Source organism: Thalassophryne amazonica, chromosome 5 (assembly GCF_902500255.1).
Source record: "Thalassophryne amazonica chromosome 5, fThaAma1.1, whole genome shotgun sequence".
Classification (NCBI taxonomy): domain Eukaryota; kingdom Metazoa; phylum Chordata; class Actinopteri; order Batrachoidiformes; family Batrachoididae; genus Thalassophryne; species Thalassophryne amazonica.
Window position 1 is genome coordinate 83,941,810 of NC_047107.1, and position 18,287 is coordinate 83,960,096.

General features: G+C 46.8%; 1 protein-coding gene across 1 annotated transcript in view; it reads right to left on the minus strand.

The window, feature by feature from the left end:
* The window catches only part of si:dkey-88e18.2 (interleukin-12 subunit beta), a 28,459-nt gene that overhangs the window by 7,347 nt on the left and 2,825 nt on the right, over nucleotides 1-18,287 (minus strand). The gene's annotated exons all lie outside the window — the stretch shown is intronic.

Here is an 18,287-nt window from a genome sequence, read left to right on the forward strand (position 1 = left end):
AATAGTAAATATTAACATTTAAATATATTTGAATACAGTTTCAATATGTATTACAATATAACAAAAAAGTAGAGTTAGTACTAATAAAGTAGAACAAATATAATTAACACAATAAATACAACTTAAACGGGCTGAAAACAGTACACTTTAAGCTCCTTATTGATAAATGCATAAAAATTACACTTAGTATATCTTTAAAAAAGTGTAACATAAGTTTACTTTTTATCTTCAGGGAATGATCACTACACTTCTACCAAAAACTAAGAAATAAATGCAAATGGTTTTTGCTAAAAGTATTGGGAAAATGCTCTGTAAATAACAGTTGATGATTCCTTTTAATATCACTGCAATAAAGCACATGTATGTTAAACATGGACTTCCCAGATTTGAGTGTTGCCAGGCTTTTCTTACCATTTGGTTGAAGTTGAAATAACGCTGACAGCAGAAGTTGAGTTTTGGCAGTCTTGATGATTGTGTTCCTTCACTTGCTTGCAAGCATCATTTTTATATTGCTGTATGGCCTAGCCCAGCATACATCATCACAGCATCTTTAGCGGGGGTGAAACAGAAACTGCATTGATAAAGCAAACTGATAAACGCCCATTGATGAACTCATTGCTTTATGCTTATTTTGCATGTCAAATTTCAGATCAACAGATGGCACACTGAGTGTGAACATTCGGTGTGGGTGTTGGGGAGTTACCCTACAACATCTATCCAAAGTGCTGTATCAGATAAAAAGGCAACTGAAGGACAGTTCAACTTCTCTCTTCACAAGAACAAAAATTTGTGACTAATTCTATTTCTAAAACCATAAAACATATAATCTATAACTCAACAAACAAATAATATCCTCGAATATATGAGAAACATATAGAAATACAGAATTTTAAGTCTGTTTTATGAATAGATAAGTATTTATGCAAGGAATAGAGAAATACATTGTGTGTGTGTGTGTGTGTGTGTGTGTGTGTGTGTGTGTGTGTGTGTGTGTGTGTGTGTGTGTGTGTGTGTGTGTGTGTGTGTGTGTGTGTGTGTGTGTGTGTGTAAACCTCATGCATCTTGTCCTTGAATTTTTTTTTAAATCCATTGGCAGAAGCTCAGCTTTCAGTTTGAACCTCATTCGATCCACAAATTTATTTGAAACACAAAATCTATAATCACTTTTAATCTTACCACTCCTGAGCACGCACACACACACACACACACACACTTGAAAAGAGGACTTCCCGCACTATCCGTTCATCACCAGATTTAAGGACATGACTAAATGTCAGCTACTGAAGCATTAGATCATGCAAAATATGCTGTGTAAACAGCAGAGGCAGTGGCAAAGTGGTTATGTGCGCTTGTTTTCAGTGAAGAATGTTTCTGTTTTAAAACTTACCCCTCCCCATGTAATATGGAGTTGTGTCAGGAAGGGCATCCCCTGTAAATCTTGTGCCAAATCAACATGGAGATCCACCTTAGATCTGCTGTGGCAACCTGGAATGAAAAGAAGGGAGCAGCCAAAGGGGCTTACTTATTCCAGTGTGTAAATGTGAACAAATGCAATGCCCTTTATTGTCATTATACAAAATGTACAATGAGATTTTACATTTACATTGTACAAATGATTGTATAGATGACCACAAAAATGAGATTTGCTTTATCTGGTAAAACATTTTCTGTCTTGTTATAGTTCATACTCTGTTAAAACAGAAATAATATGAGTATTTTTATATAATGTAGCATTTTCATGAAACTGTTCTTTTTATATTGCAATGACCATGAGAACCTAAAATTCTGTGAAAACTATTAGGTCAGTTCAACAAAATAAAGCTGTCTGAGAAGTCAGTTTCAGGCTTCAGTTCCTCAAAAGCATAAAAAGCACAAGTCATATTGAAAGGTGACTGAAAAGAGGAAAACCCAAAACATCTTAGGATGTTGGGTCACCGCAAGCCACCAGACAGTGACGGCACGACAGACTTTTCCCCCCTTATTCATATCGGAATGATGAATGAGTAAAAGGACAACTAATGTTAGCATTGACAACTGAAACAGTAAATCTGTGTGAGCGCTGTCTTAATGGGTCCAACAGTAATCCAGCAAATGTTTAATGAGAAATATGTACAGATTTTAGCTGGACTGCTTCCCAACAGGATCTCTGATAGCATATGTTAACTAGCGGTGCCTGCTGCCGTCATTCTACTTCAGTTTTACATAGTGGGGTTTTTTTTTTGTTTTTTGTTTTGTTTTGTTTTTTGACCAGGTGACAGAATAGAGGAACATCACTGTCACTGTAACACCAACCACAGAAAGCGTGTAATGGCATCTTGTTTTTGTATTTTAACTCACATGGGTCAAAATTGTTTCCAGACAAGACAAATTTTGATCAGACTGCCAACAGATTGTGAAGTCTTTATCTATAAATACTAAACAGCACAATTAAAGCCATGCCAAAAAGAATTTTATGAGCTAAATGGTTAACAATAGTGCCACGGGCATTGTAGCTCACCCAGACGATACAAGACATCACAGTTTCAGATAGAAAAGTGGGCATGGCCAAACTCCAAACTTCGTATCAAGGTCAAAATTAAAAAATCTTTAAGACCTGTTGGATATGTTTTGGAGCTACCTACTAGCTACTCTTGTACCACATTTCAGCTCAATATCTTTAAATATAATGCAATGCTAAAATACCCTCGACCATATGAGCAATGCATTCTTTATAATTTACAGTTGTTTAATCAATTATTAAAATCCTATTGTTTGTAGAATTTGTACATGTTCAATAAAGCCCCTCTATCAATCAGTCAAAATAATATTGACGTTTTAATGGTGTCTGCAGGAGTTGCGTGTACATGTGTGTACATGAGCTTTGACAAGAATGGAAGTTGTGCAAATCAAGGAAAATCCGTAGTTCACCCTCTGTGCATTTGCAGGTATTAATGAGACAAATTTAACTCCATAGGACGTTAAGCTTTGAGTTAGCCAAAGTTACTGTACCTGCTAATGTCCACAAAATGTCTTGTAAATGACTCCAGAGGTGCTTTCAGGTTACAAACACAGCACCTTCAGTTTTAGAAGTGTTTATTTCTCGCTACCTTTTACATATATGACTAAGAAGTTATATTTACACACAAATGAAACAGAGTTTTGCAGCTAGCTAACAGCCTGTGACATCACCATGCTAACGTCCATGAAATAATAAGCTCAGAGGTGTTATTAGGTTCCAAAAACAAAGTTTTCAGTTTTAGAAGTGTTTATTTCTCTCTAGCTTTTACATAATAGATGAGACACATGTATATAAACAGACAAAATGGTTTTGGAGAGAGCAGCCACTGACCGCACGGTGCAGCTCTACACTGATTGGCTGTCACCCCCACTCAAAAACAAACAGAACAGATTGAAACAGAACGTGATGTTTTAACCTCTTAAAATCCTTGTTAAAATAAATCAAGGTTAGCCATCTTTGAACTTGTCCAAGGTCTCTGTCCCAAGAATGTTCCCTGTGAATTTGAAAACTGGCAGTAATAGGACTGGACTTATGCTATGCACAGACAGACGGACGGACGCAAAGCCTTCTCAATACCCGATGGCCATATTTGATGGCCTCGGGTAAAAACTGTTGACCAGTGGCTCTATGTGGCATTTTCAATATGGCTGCCATATTTGAAATCAGTTCAGAACACCTCGAACAAACTTTGGTGTTCTCATAGGTAGGAACAAGCACACTAAGTTTCAGATTCAGTGGTTTCTGAGAAGATGTTTACATACGCCGATGCTAACGGACAGATGACTCACGACGTAAGCCCACTGGACCTTCGTCCAGGTGAGCTAAATACAGGAAGGGACTACACCTTTAATGTATGTACCTGCCCATCTCTATTACAACATTGACCATAAGTAATCTGTATTTAGAGTCTCTGTCCTTCAGCAGGATTTGTCACGATGGCAGAATCTATTTTGAGGAAGTGCGTCAAAACCACTGCTGCCACCCCCATTCATCTAACACTTATGGCTCTTTCTCTGAAAAATAACAATAGCTATCTCATGCAATGATGACATTGCCCTTTCACAGCAAAGAACTGCTGCTGCTGTTATTTTGACATTAAAAGGTTGACATTATGACATACTTGGATTTCCCCTCACAGTCCAGAAAAATGTAGGCCTGTGAACTGTCACTAATGCCCACAGTGTTGGGGAATAATTAGTTACATGTAACAGAGTTAAGTCATGAAATTACAAAATAAATGTAACCCATTACAGTACTTAGAAAAAAATGTAATAAAATTACAATTTCTAGAAAAAATATTGGTGATTACAAAGGGATTACATTTGGATAATATGTGGCTTTGTCTACCATTGAGCAAACTTGCAGCTGTTGTCGCTTTGCTCATATAATAATAATAAACCCCCAAAAATTGTTGTATGGCTGGGGGGGCCTGGCTGCCGGTTTGTTTGTCATTTGGTTTCCTCCCAGGTGGCGTGCATTTGGGACTGAGTGGCTGTGTTGCTGAGGCTGTTAGGACTTCACCCTGATCACCTGCGACTCGTCAGGACTCACAGCTGAGGTGCATCTGGAGGGATTGGAGTATGTTGGCATTTAAGACTGAAGTGCACAGTGTGCATTTGCCAGAGACTCGACCTTGTGACCAGACGGGTGAGATCGTCGTCTTGGGAGCCATCTCATCAGCAGCGGACGCTGAGAATGTCCAGGTTTGATGCACGGTCTGTGAAAGAGGAGAGGGTGAGGTCTCACGCTCGTCAGCACACTTCCTGAGGTACGTTGGATTTTGCGACTAACAGTTATACAGTCAGTAAATGTGGTGTCCCTCACACCTTATTGTATTGAGCTGTATGTTAGTCATGTATCAGCTTCCCCTGCGGTGGTGATTTGTGAACGGGATGTTCCATGCCTGCAGGTTGGAAGCTGATCAGTAATCAAGCCAGGAAGTGTTTGCTGTTTGTACACCTTTAAGTGTTCTGTGTGTAGAGTGTGGACTCACATAATGGTTCCTTCTTTCACAGACTCGGTTGTTGCGGCCACCTGGGGGGTGTCGGCGGGGTCCTTGGGTCCGAAACAGCTTCTGGCTCCGGACCATTAGCGCTGCTGGGAGCGCACCACGCCAGACCGCACTTTTTATTATTATTATGATCACTGTTATGTATTAAATTCAGTTAGCCTTTGTACCGTGCTCTGCTTATTTCATACTGGGTCCTTCAAACGCTGGTCGGTTCTCCGAGCTGCGTCCGACACATAACAAAAATCTAATATGTAAAATTTTGGCTGAGTGGATAGCACTCAGGTAGTCAAACAGCTCCACAGTGGCAAGGCCCCGGGGGTTGATGAGAGCCGTCCAGAAACTGAACTGGAAGGCTCTGGGTGTGGAGGAACTGTCTTGGATGAGACGTCTCTTCAACATTGCGTTGAGGTCTGGGACAGTGCCTAAGGAGTGGCAAACTGGGGTGGTGGTCCCCATATTTAAAAAGGGGACCAGAGAGTGTGTGCCAATTACAGGGGCATCACACTACTCACCTCCCTGGTAAAGTCTACTCCAGGGCGCTGGAAAGGAGGGTTCGGTCGATAGTCAATCCACTGACTGAAGAGGAACAATGCATGTTCTGTCCCGGTCCTGAAACAACTCTTCACTCTCACAAGGATCCTGGAGGGGTCCTGGGAGTAGGTCCATCCACTCTACATGTGTTTTGTGGACTTGGAGAAGGCGTATGATCAGGTACCCCGGCCAGGAGATACTGTGGGAGGTGCTGCGGAAGTATGGAGTGAGGGGGTCCCTTCTCAGAGTTAGGACCATCCAATCTCTGTAGTCACAAAGCGAGAGCTGTGTTCGGGTGTTCGGCAGTAAGTCGGGCTCGTTTCCGGTGGGGGTTGGTCTCTGCCAGGGCTGCGCCTTGTCACCAATCCTGTTTGTGATATTCATGGACAGGATATTGAGGTATAGTCAGGGGGAGGAGGGTTTCCAGTTTGGTGGGCTCAGGGTCTCATCACTGCTTTCTGCAGATGATGTGGTCCTGTTGGCTTCATCAGCCTGTGACCTTCAACACTCACTGGATCGGTTTGCAGCTGAGTGTGAAGCGGCTGGGATGAGGATCAGCACCTCTAAATCTGAGCTCATGGTTCTCAGCAGGAAACCAGTGGATTGCCTACTCCGGGTAGGGAATGCGTTCTTGTCCCAAGTGAAGGAGTTTAAGTACCTCAGGGTCTTGTTCAAGAGTGAGGGGACAATGGAGCATGAGATTGTTTGGAGAATCGACGCAGAGGGACGGTATTGCATTCACTCTACCGTACTGCTGTGACATAAAGGGAGCTGAGCCAAAATGTGAAGCTCTCGATCTACTGGTCAGTCTTCATTCCTACTCTCACCTATGGTCATGAGGGTTGGGTCATGACCGAAAGAACTAGATCACGGGTACAAGCGGCTGACATGAGCTTCCTTAGGAGGGTGGCTGGTGTCTCTCTTAGAGATAAGGTGAGAAGCTTGGTCAGCTGTGGGGAGCTTGCAGTAGAGTTGCTGCTCCTTGGCATTTAAAGGAGCCAGCTGAGGTGGTTTGGGCATCTGGTAAGGATGCTCCTGGGTGCCTCCCTAGGTAGGTGTTCTGGGCATGTCCATTTGGGAGGAGACCCAGTGAATGATCCAGGACTAGGTGGAGACATTATACGTATCTCCACACTGGCCTGGGAACGCTTCGGGATCCCCCAGTCAGAGGTGGTCAATGTGGCCTGGGAAATGGAAGTTTTGGGTCCCCTGCTTGAGTTGATGTCTCTGTGACTGATCCCGGATAAGCAGTTGAAGATGAGTGAGTGATGAGTGAGTGGATAGCACTCCCGTATATATATATATATATATATATATATATATATATATATATTGCCCTGATATACCAATTAAACAACTCCAAATTGGAAAGATTTATTTACTTATTTGTTTTGATATAAATTTGCAAAAATCTAAAAAAAAAAAAACTTTTACATTGTCATTATGGGGTATTGTGTGTAGAAGTTTGATTTAAAAAAATGAATTTTATCCATTTTGGAATAAGGATGTAAAATAACAAAATATGAAAAACTGAAGCAATGTGAATACTTTCTGAATGCACTGTATGTCTTGGCCATCAGTGTGTGACTGTTAAGACACCCAGCAACTGTGTTTGAAAGGAGAAAGCGGATAGCTGGTGGATACATGTGAGAGGACAGTGGTTGAAACAGGGGACAGCACAAGGAGACAATGTTGGGTTGGAATAATGTCAGTAGTTTACTTTTTATATATATAAATAAGCAAAAATAAAAAATAAGAAAACATTTTCACATTGTCATTATGGGGTATTGTGTGTAGAAGTTTGAGGGAAAAATATGAATTTCATCCATTTTGGAATAAGGGTGTGTAACATGGCAAAATGTGGAAAACTTTAGCACTGTGAATTTTTTCCGATTGCACTGTACACTTACAAATTGTTTACACAGTTTCTAAATACACATTTGCACATTTTTGTGCACATTTGTAGATCTCAGTACGAATCTGCAGATTCTTTTGCATATTTACAAATCTGTTTTTGGACATGCATCACACTGGTCTTCCCCATAGACTGTATAGGTCTGCACAAGCATTTGCAATTATTGCTACATTAATGCACCATGACTGTGTAATTCAAATATTTTCATTCACATCATCTCCAGTTTTTTTTTTCCTTGTTACACTTTTCAGAAGAAGTTTATTGCCATTGCCAGTGAACAGGATTCACAGACTAGGAATTTGCTTCGGTACAATCATACAACATTAAGAAGAGATAAAATGCTAAGATAAAATATAACATATGTGTCAAAATAAGATAAAATATAAGATAAAAAAAGAAATATGAAATATGAAAGGCTGTGTGCAACAGAAAAACAGAGAAACAGAAAAAGCAGTGCAGTGGGAGGAGTGCAATTAAAAACCAAAGTACACTGTCTAAAGTGACCCGTGATAAAATGATAAAGTGACAGAGTTAAGCTTAAGGTGACTGAGTTATGAGGAGTTCATGAGTCTAACGGCAGAGGGGAAGAAACTGTTCTTATGGCGGGAGGTTCTGGTCCGGATGGACCGTAGCTTCCTGCCCGAGGGGAGTGGTTTGAATAGACCATGTGCAGGGTGAGAAGGGTCAGCTGTGATCCGACCTGCTCGGCCCAGAGTCCTGGAGACGTGCAGGTCATAGAGAGATGGAAGGCTACAGCTGATCACCTTCTCAGCAGAGGCCACAATGCGCTGCAGTCTGTGTCTGTCCCTGTCTGTGGCCCCGGCGTACCACACCGTGATGGAGGAGCAGAGGATGGACTCGATGATGGCCGTGTAGAACTGCACCATCAGCTGGACAGGTAGCTTGGCCTTCTTCAGCTGCCGCAGGAAGTACATCCTCTGCTGGGCCTTCTTGATGAGGGAGCTGATGGTTGACTCCCACTTGAGGTCCTGGGTGATGGTGGTGCCGAGGAAGCGGTGACAGACCACAGTGGTGATGGGGCTGTTGGTGAGGGCGAGGGAGGGCGGGGGGGCTGTGGCTTTCCTGAAGTCCACGATCATCTCCACTGTTTTCTGGGCATTGAGCTCCAAGTTGTTGCTGCTGCACCAGGTCATCAGCCGGTCCACCTCCCTCCTGTAGGCAGACTCATCCCCATCCGAAATGAGTCCGATGAGGGTGGTGTCGTCCGCAAACGTGATGAGCTTTACAGAGTCGTGGCTGGAGGTGCAGCAGTTAGTGTAGAGGGAGAAGAGCAGAGGGGAAAGGACACAGCCCTGTGGAGATCCTGTGCTGAGAACCCGAGTGTTCGAGACATTTTTTCCCAGCCTCACACGCTGACTCCGGTCTGTCAGGAAGTCTGTGATCCACCTGCAGGTGGAGTTTGGCACGTGGAGCAGAGAAAGCTTGTCCTGGAGCAAAGCTGGAAGGATGGTGTTGAATGCAGAGCTGAAGTCCACAAACAGGATCCTACCGTAGGTTCCTGGGGAGTCCAGGTGCTGCAGGATGGAGTGCAGGGCCAGGTTTATGGCGTCATCTACAGACCTGTTGGCTCTGTGGGCAAACTGCAGGGGGTCCAGGAGGGGGTTAGTGATGGACTTCAGGTGGTTAAAACCAGGCGTTCGAAGGTCTTCATGACTACAGACGTGAGATCCACAGGACGGTAGTCATTAAGTCCAGTGATGCGTGGTTTCTTGGGGACTGGAACTATGATTGAGGACTTGAAACAGACTGGAACATGGCATGACTCCAGGGAGGTGTTGAAGATCCCCGTGAAGACTGGGGCCAGCTCATCAGCGCAGTGTCTCAGGGTGGCAGGAGAGACACAGTCTGGGCCCGGGGCCTTACGTGGATTCAGCCTTTTGAAATGTCTCCTGACGTCCTCCTCTTGGACCGAGAGGGCAACAGGGGGAGTGGGGAGGGCAGCAGTGAGAGGGGGGAGGTCCAGAGTGTTTGAATATCCAGTTGTGTGTGTGTGGGGGGGGGGGGGGGGGGGGGGGGGAGGTGTGAGTCCTTGTCTTCAAACCGTGAATAGAAGACGTTCAGGTCGTTGGCCAGCTTGAGGTCGTCAATAGAACGAGGTGCTTTGGGCTTGTAGTTGGTGATCTCTTTCAACCCCCTCCACACAGAGGCCGAGTCGTTGGCAGAAAACCTTTGCTGCAGACGTGAACTGTACATGGATTTAGCCTTTGCCACCTCCTTGCTAAATCTGTACTTTGCACCTCTATAGCTGTCTCTGTCTCCTTCTCTGAAAGCCACCTCTTTCTGCTAACGGAGCTTTTTACTCCGTCAAAAGCTTTTTGCTTTTTACTCTTTAGTTCTGCAATAACTGCATAGGTTGTTGTGAAAGTGTAGTGACACGGACCCACAACAAGGGGCGCAAATGAACGGCCAATAGATGAGCCAGAAAGTAACAATTTAATGTTGTGAAACGTGCACAACGAATATACAGACAACCTCAGAATATAATTACAGTCAAATCACAAAGGTGACGTGTGGGCAGGCTCGAGGATAGAAGACGTCTGTCCTGAGATGAACCGGAACCACACAATTTCCTCCGCCACCGAACCCAGAAAATACTGGAGCCGCCAAGTCCCAAATTCCAGGCGATCACCGTCCCCGACTGTCGGATCTGGTACTGCTGGCGAGAACAAAGACAGTCAAGTGTGGGTGTGTGTACACCCAGTAACAATAACGGTGGGAATGCCACCTCCACCTCTCACTCAATATGCTGATGTGTTTGCAGTGATCCCTCAGAGAAAAAGAGTGCCGTCCTGCACTCACTCAGCTTCCACAAAACAAGGAACCGGTACGCCTGCAAACACTCACAATGTACAGATTACAGATAAACACAAAAAGGCTGAGGATATTACCTACAATGAAGTACGATATCTCGGCAACGAGGTGGAGATGACGTCTGGTTTTTATGGAGTGTGATGATGAAGAATGTGTGACAGCTGTCAGGAATTAATGAGTGACAGCTGTCACTCCCGGCTGTGTCCGTGGCGGCAGCGCCCTCTCGTGCCTGAAGCCCGCACTTCAGGCAGGGCGCCCTTTGGTGGTGGGCCAGCAGTACCTCTTCTGGCGGCCCACACAACAGGACCCCCCCCTCAACGGGCGCCTCCTGGCGCCCGACCAGGTTTGTCGGGGTGTCGGCGGTAGAAGTCGGCCAGGAGGGCCAGATCCAGGATGAAGCTCCTCTTCACCCAGGAGCGTTCTTCGGGTCCATACCCTTCCCAGTCCACCAGATATTGGAACCCCCGGCCCATTCGACGGACGTCCAGGAGCCGGCGCACAGTTCAAGCCGGCTCCCCGTCAATGATCCGGGCAGGAGGCGGCGCCAGACCGGGAGCACAGACGGGTGAGGTGTGGTGAGGCTTGATCCTGGAAACATGGAACACCGGGTGGATCCGCAGCGAAGCCGGGAGCTGGAGCTTCACTGCGGCAGGGCTGAGGACCTTGAGGATTTTGAAGGGTCCAATGAACCTGTCCATCAGTTTTGGTGACTGTACTTGTAGAGGGATGTCCTTTGTAGACAACCACACCTCCTGCCCGGGCTGGTATGCAGGGGCCGGGGACCGCCGGCGGTCTGCATGGGTCTTGGCCCTCGTCCGGGCCTTCAACAAGGCAGAACGGGCGGTGCGCCACACCCGACGGCACCTCCGAAGGTGGGCCCGGACCGAGGGCACACCGACCTCTCCCTCCACCACGGGAAATAATGGGGGCTGGTACCCCAAACACACCTCAAATGGGGAGAGGCCAGTGGCAGAAGACACCTGGCTGTTATGCGCATACTCGATCCAGGCCAGATGGTTACTCCAGGCCGTCGGGTGCGCGGATGTTACGCAGCGGAGGGTCTGTTCCAGTTCTTGGTTGGCCCGCTCTGCCTGTCCGTTCGTCTGTGAATGGTACCCAGACGAGAGGCTCACGGTGGCCCCCAGTTCCCTGCAGAAGCTCCTCCAGACGTGTGAGGAGAACTGGGGACCACGATCTGAGACGATGTCGGTGGGTATCCCATGCAGACGGACGATGTGGTGGACCAGGAGGTCTGCTGTCTCCTGGGCTGTTGGGAGCTTCGGGAGGGCCACGAAGTGGGCCGCCTTGGAGAATCGGTCCACTATCGTGAAGATGGTGGTGTTGCCCTGGGACGGCGGGAGGCCCGTGACGAAATCCAGCCCGATGTGGGACCAGGGGCGATGAGACACGGGTAACGGCTGAAGAAGTCCTTGGGACCTTTTATGGTCTGCCTTGCCCCTGCCACAGGTGGTGCAGGCCTGGATATATTCCCGGACGTCGGCCTCCATAGACGCCCACCAGAAGCGCTGCCGGACAACTGCCACGGTCCTTCGCACCCCTGGATGACAGGAGAGCTTGGAACCGTGACAGAAGTCCAAGACTGCAGCTCTGGCCTCTGGTGGGACGTACAAACGGTTCTTTGGACCGGTTCCGGGGTCCGGGCTCCGTGCCAGGGCCTCCCGGACGGTCTTCTCCACGTCCCAGGTGAGGGTGGCCACGATAGTGGACTCCGGGATGATGGGCACCGGTGGATCCGACAGCACCGTTTTGACTTCGTGTACCCGGGACAAGGCATCCGATCTCTGGTTCTTGGTCCTGGGGCGATAGGTGATACGGAAGTCAAAACGTCCGAAGAACAGTGACCAGCGGGCTTGCCTGGGGTTCAGCCGCTTGGCGGTCCTGATATACTCCAGGTTCCGATGGTCAGTGAAAACCGTGAATGGCACAGACGCTCCCTCCAACAGGTGTCTCCACTCCTCAAGAGCCTCTTTCACTGCAAGGAGTTCTCGATTGCCGACGTCATAGTTCCGTTCAGCTGGGGTCAACCTGCGAGAAAAGTAGGCACACGGGTGAAGAACGTTATCGGTCTCTCCGCCCTGGGATAGCACGGCTCCTATCCCTGAGTCAGAGGCGTCCACTTCAACCACGAACTGGCGGCTAGGGTCGGGCTGCACCAAAACTGGCGCAGTAGAGAACCGCCGTTTCAACTCCTTGAACGCGGCTTCGCACCGATCCGACCAGGTGAAGGGGACTTTTGGAGAGGTCAGGGCTGTCAGGGGGCTAACTACCTGACTGTAGCCCTTAATGAACCTCCTATAGAAAGTAGCGAAGCCGAGGAACTGTTGCAGCTTCCTACGGCTTGTTGGTTGGGGCCAATCTCTCACCGCCGCAACCTTGGCCGGATCAGGGGCGATGGAGTTAGAGGAGATGATAAACCCCAGGAAGGACAAAGACGTGCGGTGAAACTCGCACTTCTCGCCCTTCACAAACAGTCGGTTCTCTAATAACCGCTGCAGGACCTGATGTACATGCTGGACATGGGTCTCAGGGTCCGGAGAAAAGATGAGAATATCGTCCAGATATACGAAGACGAATCGGTGCAGGAAGTCCCGCAAGACGTCGTTAACCAAGGCTTGGAACATCGCGGGGGCGTTGGTGAGGCCAAACGGCATGACCAGGTACTCAAAGTGACCTAACGGGGTGTTAAATGCCGTCTTCCATTCGTCTCCCTTCCGGATCCGAACCAGGTGATACGCATTTCTAAGATCCAGCTTAGTAAAGATTTTGGCTCCATGCAGGGGGATGAACACGGAATCCAACAATGGCAACGGGTATCGGTTGCGAACCGTAATCTCATTCAGCCCCCTGAAATCAATGCATGGACGGAGTCCGCCATCTTTCTTGCCCACAAAAAAGAAACCTGCCCCCATCGGGGAGGTGGAGTTCCGGATCAGCCCGGCAGCTAATGAGTCCCGGATGTAGGTCTCCATTGATTCGCGCTCAGGTCGTGAGAGGTTGTACAGCCTGCTGGACGGAAACTCAGCGCCTGGAACCAAATCAATGGCAGAATCGTACGGACGGTGCGGGGGAAGGGTGAGTGCCAGATCCTTGCTGAAGACGTCAGCAAGATTGTGGTACTCAACCGGCACTGCCGTCAGATTGGGAGGGACTTTGACCTCCTCCTTAGCCTGTAAACCGGGGGGAACCGAGGATCCTAAACACACCCGATGGCAGGTTTCGCTCCACTGAACCACCACCCCAGACGGCCAATCAATCCGGGGATTGTGCTTCAACATCCATGGGAAGCCCAAAATCACGCGGGAGGTAGAAGGAGTTACAAAAAACTCAATCTCCTCCCGATGGTTTCCAGACACCACCAGAGTTACTGGTTGTGTCTTGTGTGTGATTAAAGGGAGGAGGGTGCCATCTAGTGCCCGCACCTGCACTGGCGAAGGAATCGCCACCAGAGGGAGCCCTACCTCCCTTGCCCATCTGCTGTCTAGCAGACTCCCTTCTGACCCCGTGTCCACCAGTGCTGGGGCTTGAAGGGTTAAATCCCCACTCAGGATTGTAACTGGGAGTCGTGTGGCAATCTGTGTGTGTCTCACTTGAATGTTATGACCCCCCCTTAGCCCAGTCTCTAAGGGCGAGTGTTGTTGTTTTGGCCGTTTGGGGCAGTTTTTCTGTGTGTGCTCAGTTGAGCTGCAGAGAAAACACTCCCCGCGGATCAGCCTCCTCATTTTGGCCCTGTGCGTTTCTCTAACAACGTCAGCAGGGGGAGCTGTTGCCCCACAAAGCGCTGCTGCTGTGGAGCGTGGGGAGGGCGGCGCCTTTTCGAACCCGGAAGGGAGAGGGGCGGCGCGTATCCGGTCACGTCCTTCGCCTCGCTCCCGACGGCATTCCTCCAACCGATTGTCTAACCGTATAACGAGATCGATAAGCCCATCTAAATCCCGCGGTTCCTCCTTAGCTACCAGCTGCTCCTTCAGAACCAACGACAGTCCGTTTATGAAGGCGGCGCGAAGCGCAACGTTATTCCAGCTGGACCTCGCAGCCGCGATGCGGAAGTTGACTGCATAAGCGGCTGCGCTCTCGCGTCCCTGTCTCATTGACAGCAGCACTGTTGAAGCGGTCTCTCCTCTGTTAGGGTGATCAAACACTGTTCTGAACTCCCCCACAAACCCAGTGTATGCTGATAACCGTGAGTTCTGTTCCCAGAGCGCCGTAGCCCAGGCGCGTGCTTTACGCCGAAGCAGAGCAATCACATAAGCTATTTTACTAGCATCTGACGCGTACATGACCGGACATTGTGCGAAGACGAGCGAACACTGCATAAGAAAGTCCGCGCACGTCTCCACACAACCTCCGTACGGCTCAGGAGGGCTTATGTATGCTTCAGGGGATGGTGGGAGGGGTTGTTGAACCACCACTGGAACATTTATATCCTGCACAGGGTCGACAGGAGGACAAGCTGCAGCAGCGCCCTGAGCGTTCGCCGCCATCTGTGCAGAGAGAGCCTCCACTCTGCGGTTCAGGAGGATGTTTTGCTCGGTCATTTGATCCAACCGAGCCGTAAAGGCGATGAGAATGTGCTGCAGCTCACCAATCACGTCTCCTGCAGACGCCTGCGCTCCCTGCTCTCCCATTGGTCGTTCAACAACCGGGTGACGCCCCTCGGAGTCCATGACGCTGGCCGAGATATCCTGTTGGGAAAGTGTAGTGACATGGACCCACAACAGGGGGCGCAAATGAACGGCCAATAGATGAGCCAAAAAGTAACAATTTAATGTTGTGAAACGTGCACAACGAATATACAGACAACCTCAGAATATAATTACAGTCAAATCACAAAGGTGACGTGTGGGCGGCAAACTCTGGTTATTGGCGACTCTGTTTTGAGAAATGTGAAGTTAGCAACACCAGCAACCATAGTCAATTGTCTTCCGGGGGCCAGAGCAGGCGACATTGAAGGAAATTTGAAATTGCTGGCTAAGGCTAAGCGTAAATTTGGTAAGATTGTAATTCACGTCGGCAGTAATGACACTCGGTTACGCCAATCGGAGGTCACTAAAATTAACATTAAATCGGTGTGTAACTTTGCAAAAACAATGTCGGACTCTGTAGTTTTCTCTGGGCCCCTCCCCAATCGGACCAGGAGTGACATGTTTAGCCGCATGTTCTCCTTGAATTGCTGGCTGTCTGAGTGGTGTCCAAAAAATGAGGTGGGCTTCATAGATAATTGGCAAAGCTTCTGGGGAAAACCTGGTCTTGTTAGGAGAGACGGCATCCATCCCACTTTGGATGGAGCAGCTCTCATTTCTAGAAATCTGGCCAATTTTCTTGGATCCTCCAAACTGTGACTGTCCAGCGTTGGGACCAGGAGGCAGGGTTGTGGTCTTATACACCTCTCTGCAGCTTCTCTCCCCCTGCCATCCCCTCATTACCCCATCCCTGTAGGGACGGTGCCTGCTCCCAGACCACCAATAACCAGCAAAAATCTATTTAAGCATAAAAATTCAAAAATAAAAAATAATATAGCACCTTCAACTGTACCACAGACTAAAACAGTTAAATGTGGTCTATTAAACATTAGGTCTCTCTCTTCTAAGTCCCTGTTGGTAAATGATATAATAATTGATCAACGTATTGATTTATTCTGCCTAACAGAAACCTGGTTACAGCAGGATGAATATGTTAGTTTAAATGAGTCAACACCCCCGAGTCACACTAACTGTCAGAATGCTCGTAGCACGGGCCGGGGCGGAGGATTAGCAGCAATCTTCCATTCCAGCTTATTAATTAATCAAAAACCTAGACAGAGCTTTAATTCATTTGAAGGCTTGTCTCTTAGTCTTGTCCATCCAAATTGGAAGTCCCAAAAACCAGTTTTATTTATTATTATCTATCGTCCACCTGGTCGTTACTGTGAGTTTCTCTGTGAATTTTCAGACCTTTTGTCTGACTTAGTGCTTAGCTCAGATAAGATAATTATAGTGGGCGATTTTAACATCCACACAGATGCTGAGAATGACAGCCTCAACACTGCATTTAATCTATTATTAGACTCTATTGGCTTTGCTCAAAAAGTAAATGAGTCCACCCACCACTTTAATCATATCTTAGATCTTGTTCTGACTTATGGTATGGAAATAGAAGACTTAACAGTATTCCCTGAAAACTCCCTTCTGTCTGATCACTTCTTAATAACATTTACATTTACTCTGATGGACTACCCTGCAGTGGGGAATAAGTTTCATTACACTAGAAGTCTCTCAGAAAGCGCTGTAACTAGGTTTAAGGATATGATTCCTTCTTTATGTTCTCTAATGTCATATACCAACACAGAGCAGAGTAGCTACCTAAACTCTGTAAGGGAGTTAGAGTATCTCGTCAATAGTTTTACATCCTCATTGAAGACAACTTTGGATGCTGTAGCTCCTCTGAAAAAGAGAGCTTTAAATCAGAAGTGCCTGACTCCGTGGTATAACTCACAAACTCGTAGCTTAAAGCAGATAACCCGTAAGTTGGAGAGGAAATGGCTGCTCTCAGTGATGCCGGTATTTGGTTAGACTCTTTCTCTCCGATTGTTCTGTCTGAGTTATTTTCATTAGTTACTTCATCCAAACCATCAACATGTTTATTAGACCCCATTCCTGCCAGGCTGCTCAAGGAAGCCCTACCATTATTTAATGCTTCAATCTTAAATATGATCAATCTATCTTTGTTAGTTGGCTATGTACCACAGGCTTTTAAGGTGGCAGTAATTAAACCATTACATAAAAAGCCATCACTTGAACCAGCTATCTTAGCTAATTATAGGCCAATCTCCAACCTTCCGTTTCTCTCAAAGATTCTTGAGAGGGTAGTTGTAAAACAGCTAACTGATCATCTGCAGAGGAATGGTCTATTTGAAGAGTTTCAGTCAGGTTTTAGAATTCATCATAGTACAGAAACAGCATTAGTGAAGGTTACAAATGATCTTCTTATGGCTTCGGACAGTGGACTCATCTCTGTGCTTGTTCTGTTGGACCTCAGTGCTGCTTTTGATACTGTTGACCATAAAATTTTATTACAGAGATTAGAGCATGTCATAGGTATTAAAGGCACTGCGCTGCGGTGGTTTGAATTATATTTGTCTAATAGATTACAGTTTGTTCATGTAAATGGGGAATCTTCTTCACAGACTAAAGTTAATTATGGAGTTCCACAAGGTTCTGTGCTAGGACCAATTTTATTCACTTTATACATGCTTCCCTTAGGCAGTATTATTAGACGGTATTGCTTAAGTTTTCATTGTTACGCAGATGATACCCAGCTTTATCTATCCATGAAGCCAGAGGACACACACCAATTAGCTAAACTGCAGGATTGTCTTACAGACATAAAGACATGGATGACCATTATTATCAGGTTGTCCTAAAAGTTCCCTAAAAAGCCTTCAGTTAATTCAAAATGCTGCAGCTAGAGTACTGACGGGGACTAGCAGGAGAGAGCATATCTCACCCGTGTTGGCCTCTCTTCATTGGCTTCCTGTTAATTCTAGAATAGAATTTAAAATTCTTCTTCTTACTTATAAGGTTTTGAATAATCAGGTCCCATCTTATCTTAGGGACCTCGTAGTACCATATTACCCCATTAGAGCGCTTCGCTCTCAGACTGCAGGCTTACTCGTAGTTCCTAGGGTTTGCAAGAGTAGAATGGGAGGCAGAGCCTTCAGCTTTCAGGCTCCTCTCCTGTGGAACCAGCTCCCAATTCAGATCAGGGAGACAGATACCCTCTCTACTTTTAAGATTAGGCTTAAAACTTTCCTTTTTGCTAAGGCTTATAGTTAGGGCTGGATCAGGTGACCCTGGACCATCCCTTGGTTATGCTGCTTTAGACGTAGACTGTGGGGGGGTTCCCATGATGCACTGTTTCTTTCTCTTTTTGCTTTGTATGCATCACTCTGCATTTAATCATTAGTGATCGATCTCTGCCCCCCTCCAGAGCATGTCTTTTTC